The sequence below is a fragment of the Amphimedon queenslandica genome, unplaced genomic scaffold, assembly GCF_000090795.2.
Source record: "Amphimedon queenslandica unplaced genomic scaffold, v1.1 AMPQUscaffold_13013, whole genome shotgun sequence".
Taxonomy (NCBI): Eukaryota; Metazoa; Porifera; class Demospongiae; order Haplosclerida; family Niphatidae; genus Amphimedon; species Amphimedon queenslandica.
In genome coordinates this window covers 56,883-67,523 of record NW_003546751.1, presented here as the reverse complement: position 1 = coordinate 67,523, position 10,641 = coordinate 56,883, and the positions used below count along the sequence as shown (strand labels likewise).

At 30.8% G+C, this 10,641-nt stretch overlaps 3 long non-coding RNA genes across 3 annotated transcripts in view; all 3 read right to left on the bottom strand.

Annotated features, from left to right (window-relative positions):
- Nucleotides 1-7,240: 7,240 nt before the first annotated feature.
- Nucleotides 7,241-8,178, bottom strand: LOC109585761 (uncharacterized). The gene is made up of 6 exons (XR_002186644.1): nucleotides 8,162-8,178; nucleotides 7,717-7,778; nucleotides 7,590-7,649; nucleotides 7,460-7,531; nucleotides 7,321-7,380; nucleotides 7,241-7,265 (listed from the first exon to the last, which is right to left on the bottom strand). It is a non-coding gene; the product is annotated as an uncharacterized LOC109585761 (long non-coding RNA).
- Nucleotides 8,179-9,180: 1,002 nt separating this feature from the next.
- LOC109585762 (uncharacterized) lies at nucleotides 9,181-9,645 on the bottom strand. Its single transcript, XR_002186645.1, has 5 exons — nucleotides 9,612-9,645; nucleotides 9,506-9,565; nucleotides 9,391-9,447; nucleotides 9,287-9,338; nucleotides 9,181-9,231 (listed from the first exon to the last, which is right to left on the bottom strand). It is a non-coding gene; the product is annotated as an uncharacterized LOC109585762 (long non-coding RNA).
- Nucleotides 9,646-9,732: 87 nt separating this feature from the next.
- LOC109585764 (uncharacterized) overlaps nucleotides 9,733-10,641 on the bottom strand; it is a 3,751-nt gene continuing 2,842 nt past the window's right edge. The window contains exons 2-3 of the long non-coding RNA XR_002186647.1: nucleotides 9,839-9,898; nucleotides 9,733-9,774 (exon numbers count right to left, since the gene is read on the bottom strand). This is a non-coding gene — a long non-coding RNA (uncharacterized LOC109585764). The remainder of the gene's footprint in view (nucleotides 9,775-9,838; nucleotides 9,899-10,641) is intronic.

Sequence of the window (10,641 nt, the reverse complement as noted above, 5' to 3'; positions counted from 1 at the left end):
ATGATTTCAATTAAACCGGAATTATTGCTAGATTTATAGGCTGATATTTGTATTCAAGTTGCAGAACCTAGAAAAAGGAATGTTAAAGTTTAAGTTACAGAAAAGAAAAAAAATGCTACCAACCAGAGTAAACTCTAACTTAAACACATTAAAGTATCATTCATAAACATAAAGGTACACAGACAAAACATATCACTACTTGTAGCATTGGTATTCAGTGTGACATCTTGGAAGTACCAAGTGGAGTACCACCAACAGTATGTACATGTACACTGAGACAAGTGAATACTCCTTCAGATGAAAATGACATGTGCGAGATTGTTGATGAGATTGGATATGAGACTGATAATGAGATTCAATATGAGACTGATGATGAGATTGGATATGGGACTGATGATGAGATAGATAGCGATATCAACAAGTAAAAATGTACATTGTAATTATATGTAATTTTTTGTACATTTAAAACATTGCATCAATATTCAATTTATATACATTTGTCATCACAAGAAGCAACATATTTAGTTTTAGGAAGTTTTCTGCGTTCATTGTTTACCACCTGTCAAAATTGCAATGGAATTACGGAAGTAGTTTTTATTACTACTGTAACTATGTTACAAGTGAAAGTTGACTGTGCCTTTTGTGACTCAGAATATACCTGGAACAGTCAGCCCTTCATTAATGATGTTCCAAAGGGAAATATTCTAATGTCTGCTTCAATTTTATTTTCAGGCTCTTTGCTGTAAAAGGTTTTACGACTATTTCAGATAATGAAGTGTGCAGCTATATCAAATAGAACATTTTATTATCATCAAAGTAAATACTTACATCCTGCTATTTGTAACAATTGGAAGGAATCTTGAGAGTATGTTCACTGTATTGGAAATATCTAAGGAAAGGCTCATGCTTGGTGGTCATAGCAGATGTGACAGCCCTGGATTTAGTGCAAAATATGGGTCTGACACATTCATGGAGTTAGAGTACAATGCTGTTTTACACATGGAGCTAGTATAGGTATGTGTTTGTTAAGTTACGTGTTAAAGTACTTTTGGATAAAATTTTAATATTTTTTTCATTGATGCCATTTTATAGGAAATAAAAAGTTGTATAATTTGTGATACTTTTAAACTTTTACCATGCACTGTTTAGAAGTTATAGATCATTGAACTTTAAATATAAAAAAAATTCTTGCACAACTTTTCATACGTTATGAACTTACCTGTTGTAATTACTGAGCTAATTTATTTCCCTTTTTTTCATTGTAGATTCATTTGCAGTTGAAACTGATATTCTCATTTGCTTCGTGTACAGTGGCATTTGTCGGACATGGATTTTAACATAATTATAAACAATCAGCAAATTTATTATTTTATTGATCTAGTGTCATAACATTACTTTTTCTATTACCTGGTGGAGTTTTGTTATCATTAATAATTCTGTTCATTTTGTAGTGATTTTTGAAGTACCATTTCAAGCAAGTCAAAGCAATAATATTCAGCAATGAATTATTGCTCTAAGGAATATACTTACATTAACTATGAATATCATTAATCTTCTTATGAATATAGTTTAATCTGAGTCATCCTACATGATAATGCGGAAGTCACATGACCTCTGTGAGTATATTCATGGCTTTTGACGGTAAAATGGGTGGGTGTCCCATGTCACTGAAATAAAGATGGCCGTCTGTCCTGTTTGATTCTCTGTAAGCTCCTCCTCTTTCAGCTGTATGTGCATAAAAAGCCTCTATCTTGGCCTCTGGTTCTTGTAAAATACAAGCTAAAGCCACAAATTGAGCAACAATTCTTTACACTGACATGGTTGCTATCTTATTGACTTTGATTGTAGATCTAAATCCAAAAGCAGCAGAGATCACTTTTTTCCTCAGCAAAGAAGTTTCCAGAACCATAAGTTATGTGATCAAATGCACACTTTATTCCTCTTTAGAAAGGAATACACCTGTGAGTTAAGCAACAAACCTTTGACATAAGGGACAAGGTCATTGTGGAGAGGTCTCACTTTTGAAGACAGTGGTGATTCACTATTTTACTATTCTAACTTGCAACATTATCTTGTTCCAATTAACTCTTTACTATTACTAGTTTTGCTAGATTAATCATTAAAATTATAACATTCATACTGTTTTATCTGTATAATCATATTACTTTTAAAAATAAGAATGGTAAAAAATTGATCATTAAAAAAGCAACATAAAACAATCAGTAAATAAAAAACAAAAAATTGTAGAGCTGTTAACTTTGTACTAGTATTAGTACTCTCAACCGAGTTTTTACGGACCTATTAAGGTACACACACATATAACTTCATGTTTAATAAACATAAATCTACATGTACACACTCTTAAAAAGGTTGTGTGATGCTTTTAAGGCAAAAATGCTCACAAGGCAAAACTCAACATTTGCAATAGTGCATGCCACATTTTGTTAATAAATAAGCATCCATAAAGTACAAAATATGCTGTTTCATACAAATAATACCAACTGCACAACAAAATAATGATAATAAAATATCATGATATAGAATTAAAGTCACATAGAATAATGTTCTTAAAAAGCAGTTTTGACACATGGAATGTACTGCATTTAAATTTTGTGCAAAATTTTCATAACTACACAATATATTATAATAATTAAATAACTCAGCTTATTTCAGAATTATTACTACTCTACTTGTCATGAACTCACTACAAATTAAGAGAAAAACAAGGCTTATTTAATGTAGTACATGGTTTAATGTAGTACATGGTAACATGCAAGTACAAAAATAAATAAACAAGGAGTGTAGATATGACAACTAAAAACTTTTCAATGCAGCAAAGAACATATAGAATTAGGACTTGTGACTAATGAAACTGATTTCATTTAATCGCCATTGCTATGAAACAATCGCCATGAAGCTATTACAGGTCAAATTTAAAAACTATTTTGCATGTTGTATAGTTCCCATAATGCTATAATGCTAGCAAGCATAATAGCATTATGCTAGCTTGTTAAGTACTCCACCAGTAAAAATTGTTCTTGCACACACACTTACCTACCATGTAAATTCTGTGGTTCATTTCAGGATAACTGATAGTTACATAGAAAATAATAAACCATAATTTTTAAAAGTAAAACTTGATACATATTTAGTACAGTTATCTATTAATATTTATGTTGTGATAAGCTTATAGCAAAATACAAGTAAATACATGAAAGTAAAATTAATGATGTTAGCAAAAGTACATACAATATGAAAATTTTAAATATATGGTAGATGAAAGGTGGATACATCATGCAATATCTGGTTATTAAGAACAAAAGTAATGATTGCCAGTAATTGCAATGGTAACTTTATTGCCATCTGTGCTCAGGCAATATCAATGCTATTATTATTCATGGTCCTTCATTGAATCTGATGCCTTAATGAATCTAAAATAAAGTGTCCATTTGAGACATAATGACAAAATACATTTTACATTCATGTACAGTCAGAGACATGGGCCTGTGAAAATTACTTCCTCAGTAACCATTAAGACAAATACATGTAAATCACATACCACTGCATTACTGCATAATGTCGATACATCCTTTTGTCTTTTTAAGAATACGGTAATGTCCATGGAACAAACTTTTTCTTGATTATGAGTTGTTCACTGTACTAAAAGAGAGAGAAACAGATGATAATTTGACTTGTACCAGTTGTAATTCTAGTTGTACAAGTGCCTTCAAAAAATTAAATTGATTTGTTAAAACATATGCATCCATTATACCATTAACAGAAAAGGCAACTTTTTTATTTTAATCCTGAGATAGAGAATGTGCTTTTACTTTTTCTCTTCGTTACTCTATTTGCACAAGTAGGACCTTTAAACAAATTAAATATAATAAAACAATAATCAACGAATAAATACCTAAGCAGTTTTCACACTTAAAATACAGATCCACCTTTACCTCTTGTAGCCTGAGTCCCAGTAACACATTTATAAAAAATTAATAAACAAATAAATCAAAAAATAATAATAGCAATAACAGAAGAAGCCATCTATACACTTAGATCCTTAATAGCATATACACTTTAACTTTTTGTGTAGCAGAAACAGCAAGGGTAGCATCAATAGCTAAACAAAATGATAACATTAAAATAGTAATAAATTGATATGAACAAGCATACGCACCACTAACAGCAATGTCAATAAAAGGATTAAGTGTTGGTATATGATTACGTAAAATTTCTTCAATATCGCCTGTAAATTATTGTCATAGCATAATTAAAAAAATATGAAACCTTCAGTTTCTTCATGACTTTGTTGACCTCATAAAACAATGCATTGGAATTAAATACAGTTAATAAAAACAATACCTGCTTCATATCATTCCTTCCACTTATTAAGCCTGAATCATACTTATTTTCATAATGCATCATGAAGATTTCTATCTCCTCTGCTGAAAACACCTTTTCAAACAAACCAATATTGATAAAGATAACAGTGTCCTACTTGTCAGATATCAACAACTACAATAGGATAGATGTAACATAATTCAATGAATGCTGCTGTTGGAATGCAACAGCAAGTCTTCTGGCTGTATATAGAGGTCCATTGTATCAAGATGTCTTGTAAGAAAAACACTCAGAAGTGCCAGTAGGTATACAACTCTAGATAAGACTTCTGTTTTTATTGCCGCAATGAGTTTCCGAAGGCACTTAAGAACTAAACATATGGGGAAAGGTTAATCCGTAATTCTTTTATATTTTACATACTTGCAGATAGCTTAAGTGCATGTACATTCATTTACCAAAAGTTTTGCTATTCAATTAAACACTAAGAAGGCCTAAATGTTTTTCTTTTCTATGCTAACAATTCACCCTATACAGGTATATACATATCAGACATGGGGTAATAGTAATAGATAATATTAATAGTAATAGTAAAGATTACATGTTTTAAAGTAATTGTAATAGTAATAGTAATGGAGGAATCAAAAAACCAAGTAATAGTAATTGTAATAGTAGGAGATAGTTAAGTAATTGTAATATAATAGTAATTGTACATAATGTTATACATTATTGTACAAGTATTCAATGTACATGTACAGGTACATGTATGTGCATTCAAGTCTGTCTGCTCTGACAAAAGCTTCATCTGCTCCAATGGAACAATTATTCAGTATGGGAGGGAAATTTTTTAGACCGGAACAATGCAGACTTTCTCATACTGTTTTTGAGAAACCTATAAGTGTAAAGTGTAATGGTCATTTGCTTTAAAGAGAATTGATTTGAAATTATAATGTAATCGTAATATAATTAGATTACATTTAGTCATGCATATGCAGTAATAGTAATAGTAATAATGAAATTAGTGAAGTAATAGTAATAGTAATATATTACATTTACATCTACTAAACATGTAATTGTAATAGTAATAGAATTTTTTTCTAGTTAATAGTAATAGTAATATATTACTTTCTAATGTAATTGACCCCATGTCTGATACATATAGTATAGGTAGCAAAGACAGATGGGACAAAACTACATACAATTACACTGACAACAAGAAATGGCAACTTTTTTCAATAGACGATCGCATGAAACAGTTATATGGTACGTAAAAAATTTTACTGGTAAGTAGTGTTGTTTTAGTTAACTATAACTAAAACAAAAACCACTTTTAGTTACGCATATTTACTTTCAGTTAACTAACTATCTAAAAGACATTGTAAAACAGAACTAACTATAACTAACTGAAACAACTCACAGATTTTAAAAACTAACTATAACTAACTAAAACACTTCACAAATTTTAAAAACTAACTATAACTAACTAAAATTTACAGTATTTCAACTAAAACATACGCAAACACTTGTCTATCACAGCCACCATCAGTAATTGTACAAACAATACATGCTGAATACATACAAGTGATCACATGGTTTGCACATGCTTTACACATGGCTTATGGTATTAGCCTAACAATTGAGTTGACCAATGGCAAAAAAAAGTCTCTTAAATCTTGCAATCAATCTGATTCATTAGAAGGACCAAAAAAGATCATTACTGGAAGGGCAAAAGGAAGCCTTGTTTAGGAGCTGTTCCCCTAGACCTTTTAGATTTTTGGACTCAAAATGAACACTTAATTCCAATACTAGCAACATTTGCTCAAGACATTCCCTTAACTCTAGCATCCTCAACCCCAGTTAAAATGATTTTTTCCAAAGCTGGTTACTCATCAAGTGGACAAAAAAATCGATTGGCTAAGAGTAATGTAGAACAAGAAGTACTGCTTAAAACAAATAAGCAATGCACATAAACATGCACTCACATTAACTTGGCATTGATTGATTATAATACACATAAAACATTTGCATAACTAACCACTACAATTTCAATGTATTGACGTTAATAACTATAACTAATAGTGACTCAGAAATTTCATAACTAACTATAACTAACTAAAAGCAATTCAGAAGTATTGCAACTAACTATAACTAACTAAAAGTAATCTAGAAATGTCATAACTAACTATAACTAATGAAAAGTAACTTAGAAATTTCGGAACTAACTATAACTAACTAAAAGTAATTCAGAAATGTCATAACTAACTATAACTAACTAAAAGTGCAGAATGTGACATAAAAACAACACTACTGGTAAAGTTTGTTTAAATTACCTGGTGCACTTCTCTTTTGTACTGCACTATCTTTCTGACCCTCTGTGTATGAGTAACAAATATTAATAATAATAATAATAATAATAACAACAACAATTTAATTACTTAATGAAATTCTCTTTTGTACTCTACTATCTTTCTGACCCTCTCCTTGTGGACGAGTAACTAATAATGATAATAATGATAATAATAACAACACCAATTTAATTACCTGGTGCACTTCTCTTTTGTACTGTACTATCTTTCTGACCCTCTCTTTGTGTATGAGTAACTAAAAATGATAAGAATAATAATAATAACAAGAACAAAAACTTGATTACCTGGTGCACTCCTTTTGTACTGTATTCTCTTTCTGACCCTCTCTTTGTGCATGAGTAACTAATAACAATAATAATAATAATAATAATAATAATAACAAAAATAATTTAATTACCTGGTGCACTTCTCTATCGTACTGTACAATCTATCTGACTCTCTCTTCGTGAACAAATAACTAAAAATGATAATAATAATAATAATAACAAAAAAAATAATTACCTGGTGCACTTCTCTTTTGTACTGTATTATCTTTCTGACCCTTTCCTTGTGTGCGAGTAACTTATAACAATAATAATAATAATAATAATGATAACAACAACAACAATTAAATTACCTGGCGCACTTCTATTTTGTCCTGTATTCTCATTCTGACCCTCTCATTGTGTAAAAGTAACTAATAATAATAATAATAATAATAATAATAATAATAATATTAATAATAATAATAATAATAACAAGAACAATTTAATTACCTGGTGCACTCCTCATTTCTACTGTACCATCTTTCTGACCCTCTCTTTGTGTGCGAGTAACTAATAACAATACTAATAATCATAATAATAATATTGCTAATAATAATAACAACAACAATAATTAAAATACCTGGTGCACTCCTCCTTTGTACTGTAATATCTTTCTGATGCACTCTTTGTGTACGAGTAACTACAAATAATAATGATAGAAATAATAATAATAATAATAATAACCATAACAACAACAATTTAATTACCTTTTGAAAGTCACTCTTTTGTACTGTAATAACTTTCTGACCCACTACTTGTGTACGAGTAACTAATAACAATAATAATAAAAATAATAACAAAAAATTAATTATATTACCTGGTGCACTTCTCTTTTTTACTCTACAATTTTATGACTCTCTTTGTGTATGAATAACTAATAACGACAATAATAATAATAATAACAACAAAAACAACAATTTAATTACCTGGTGCACTTTTCTTTTGTACTGTACTACTGTATCTTTCTGACAATGTCTTTGTGAAAGAGTAACCAATAACAATAATAATTATTATAAGAACAATAATTTCACTACCTGGTGCACTTCTCTTTTGTACTGTACTATCTTTCTGACTCTCTCTTTGTGTACGAATAACTAACAATAATAATAATAATCATAAATATAATAATAACAATAGCAACAATTTAAATACCTGGTGCACTTCTCTTTTGTACTGTACTATCTTTTTGACCCTCTCCTTGTCTACAAGTAACTAATAATGAAAATAATAACAATAATAATAACAACAACAACAATAATTTAGATACCTGGTGCACTTCTTTTTTGTACTGTACTATCTTTCTGACCATCTCCTTGTGTACAAGTAACTAATGATAATAAAAATAATAATAATATTAACAACATCAACAACTTAAATATCTGGTGAACTTCTGTTTTGTACTGTACTATCTTTCTGACACTTTCCTTGTGTACGAGTAACTATTTGGGGTGAGCCTGAGCTCGCCCTACATAAACGACACGAGTATGTTTGTTTGTTAGTTTGTTTGTACACGTACGTCACCCCTATTTATCCGTATGAAAAATTTACACTTTTTAATGAACTTGATAATCTTCATTGAAAACGGGTGACGTCACAATGAAATAAAAATGGCAGCTATCCAAACGAGAATCTCTTCAGCTTGCAAGTCACTGAGGTCAGCAAGACTTTACTGCTATCATAATGCAGCAAGGAAGGTTAAGAAAATAGATATGTGATGTTTTTTATTGGTGTGACGAACTCTGATCGAGTGAATGTAAGTAACTCAGCCTGTATATACCTGACTGCACTTGGAGCACTACAAATAGCAACAAGCCAAAAAACTACATTGGTAGAGTTGCCTATCTAGCTGTATCATTTGTGCAATGACTGCTTGTAGCTATCTTATAACTTGATAAGTGCTATTAGGCTAAGCAAGATACTAACTTTCACTGCTCCAGAGATTACAAAAGGTACATCATCAAGAACTGCATGATATATCAAGATCTGAGGTGCTTAGTCCACAAGCACAATCATGCATGAGTATTGTTAATCTGTCAAGATCTATTGTATATGTGTACGGTACATTGATTTACTTGCTAAGGCTCGCCCCTTAAATGTTTTATATTCCGCTAGTGATATAACAATAATAATGATAATAATAATAACAATAACAACAATTTAATTACCAGGTGAACTTCTCCTTTCTACTGTATCTTTCCGACCCTCTCCTTGTGTACGAGTAACTAATAATAATAATAATAACAATAATAATAACAACAACAACAACAAATTAATTACCAGGTGCACTTCTCTTTTGTGCTGTAATATCCCATTCCTTGTGTACGAGTATCTAATAATAATAATAACAACAATAATAACAACAACAACAATAATTTAATTACCTGGTGCACTTCTTCTTTCTACTGTATCTTTCTGACCCTCTCCTTATGCATGAGTAACTAATAAGAATAATAACAACAATAATCATAATAACAACAACAACGACAAATTAATTACCTGGCGCACTTCTATTTTCTATTGTAATATCTTTCCGACCCACTCCTTGTGTACGAGTATCTAATAATGATAATAATAATAATAACAAAAAAAACAACTTAATTACCTGGAGCACTCCTCTTTTGTACTGTACTATTTTTCTGACCCTCTCTTTGTCTACAAGTAACTAATAATAATAATAGTAATATTAATATTAATAATAATAATAACAACAATAATTTAATTACCAGGTGCACTTCTCTTTTGTACTGCACAATCTTTCTGACCCTCTATTTGTTTATGAGTAATTGATAATGATAATAATAATAATAATAATAACAGCAACTAAATTACCTGGTGAACTTCTCTTTTGTACTGTACTATCATTCTGACCCTCTCTTTGTGTATGAGTAGCTAATAACAATAATAATAATAATAATAATAATGACAACAACAATTTGTGACCATAGTTGACAAAAGGGCCCTTATGGCGGATTTTAAAATTGATCTTAATAATGGCAAATATCAACCTGTGAGTGCTTTGTTAGACAATCATTGCTTCTAAAAGTTTTATGGTAACTTTTTGCATCCTGTGGAGTAATTTTATGTTAATATCCCATTCGCCCTAAAATGCACGCACAAAATATATACAAAATATATACAATAAGCCCTGCACATCACCCCAAAGGGGCAAAAAGAGGGAAGGGTTGGTAATATTGTATGGGCCACACCCCCTAAGCTTGCGGTTGCAAATGGTGGTCAAACTGAACCCAAGGCTTAAACACTAGTTCAACGATGTGAAGCTAGTGGCCAGTTCATGAAGCAAGCTGGCCCACCCTGGCTGCAATGTATGCCTGGCACCTAAACAAGTGCCGCCAAAATCTAACTCTTACCAGCTGAACCAACTAAGGGGTCCAACTCAGGGTGGGCCATATTTGCCATGAGCAACTGAATACTCTCTGCATGAGAGCGCCAATAGTTAAGCTGTGTCAACTATGCCACTTGGGTCAGGCAATTACCCACCATGCCTTAGCATTATGTGTAATCATTAATGCTGCTTATGCCTCATGCTTAAGGTTCACAATAGAGAGGGAGGCATATTGATTATAGCCTTGCAAGCAGGCTGATTTAGAGGTACTTATAATGAATTAGGGGGA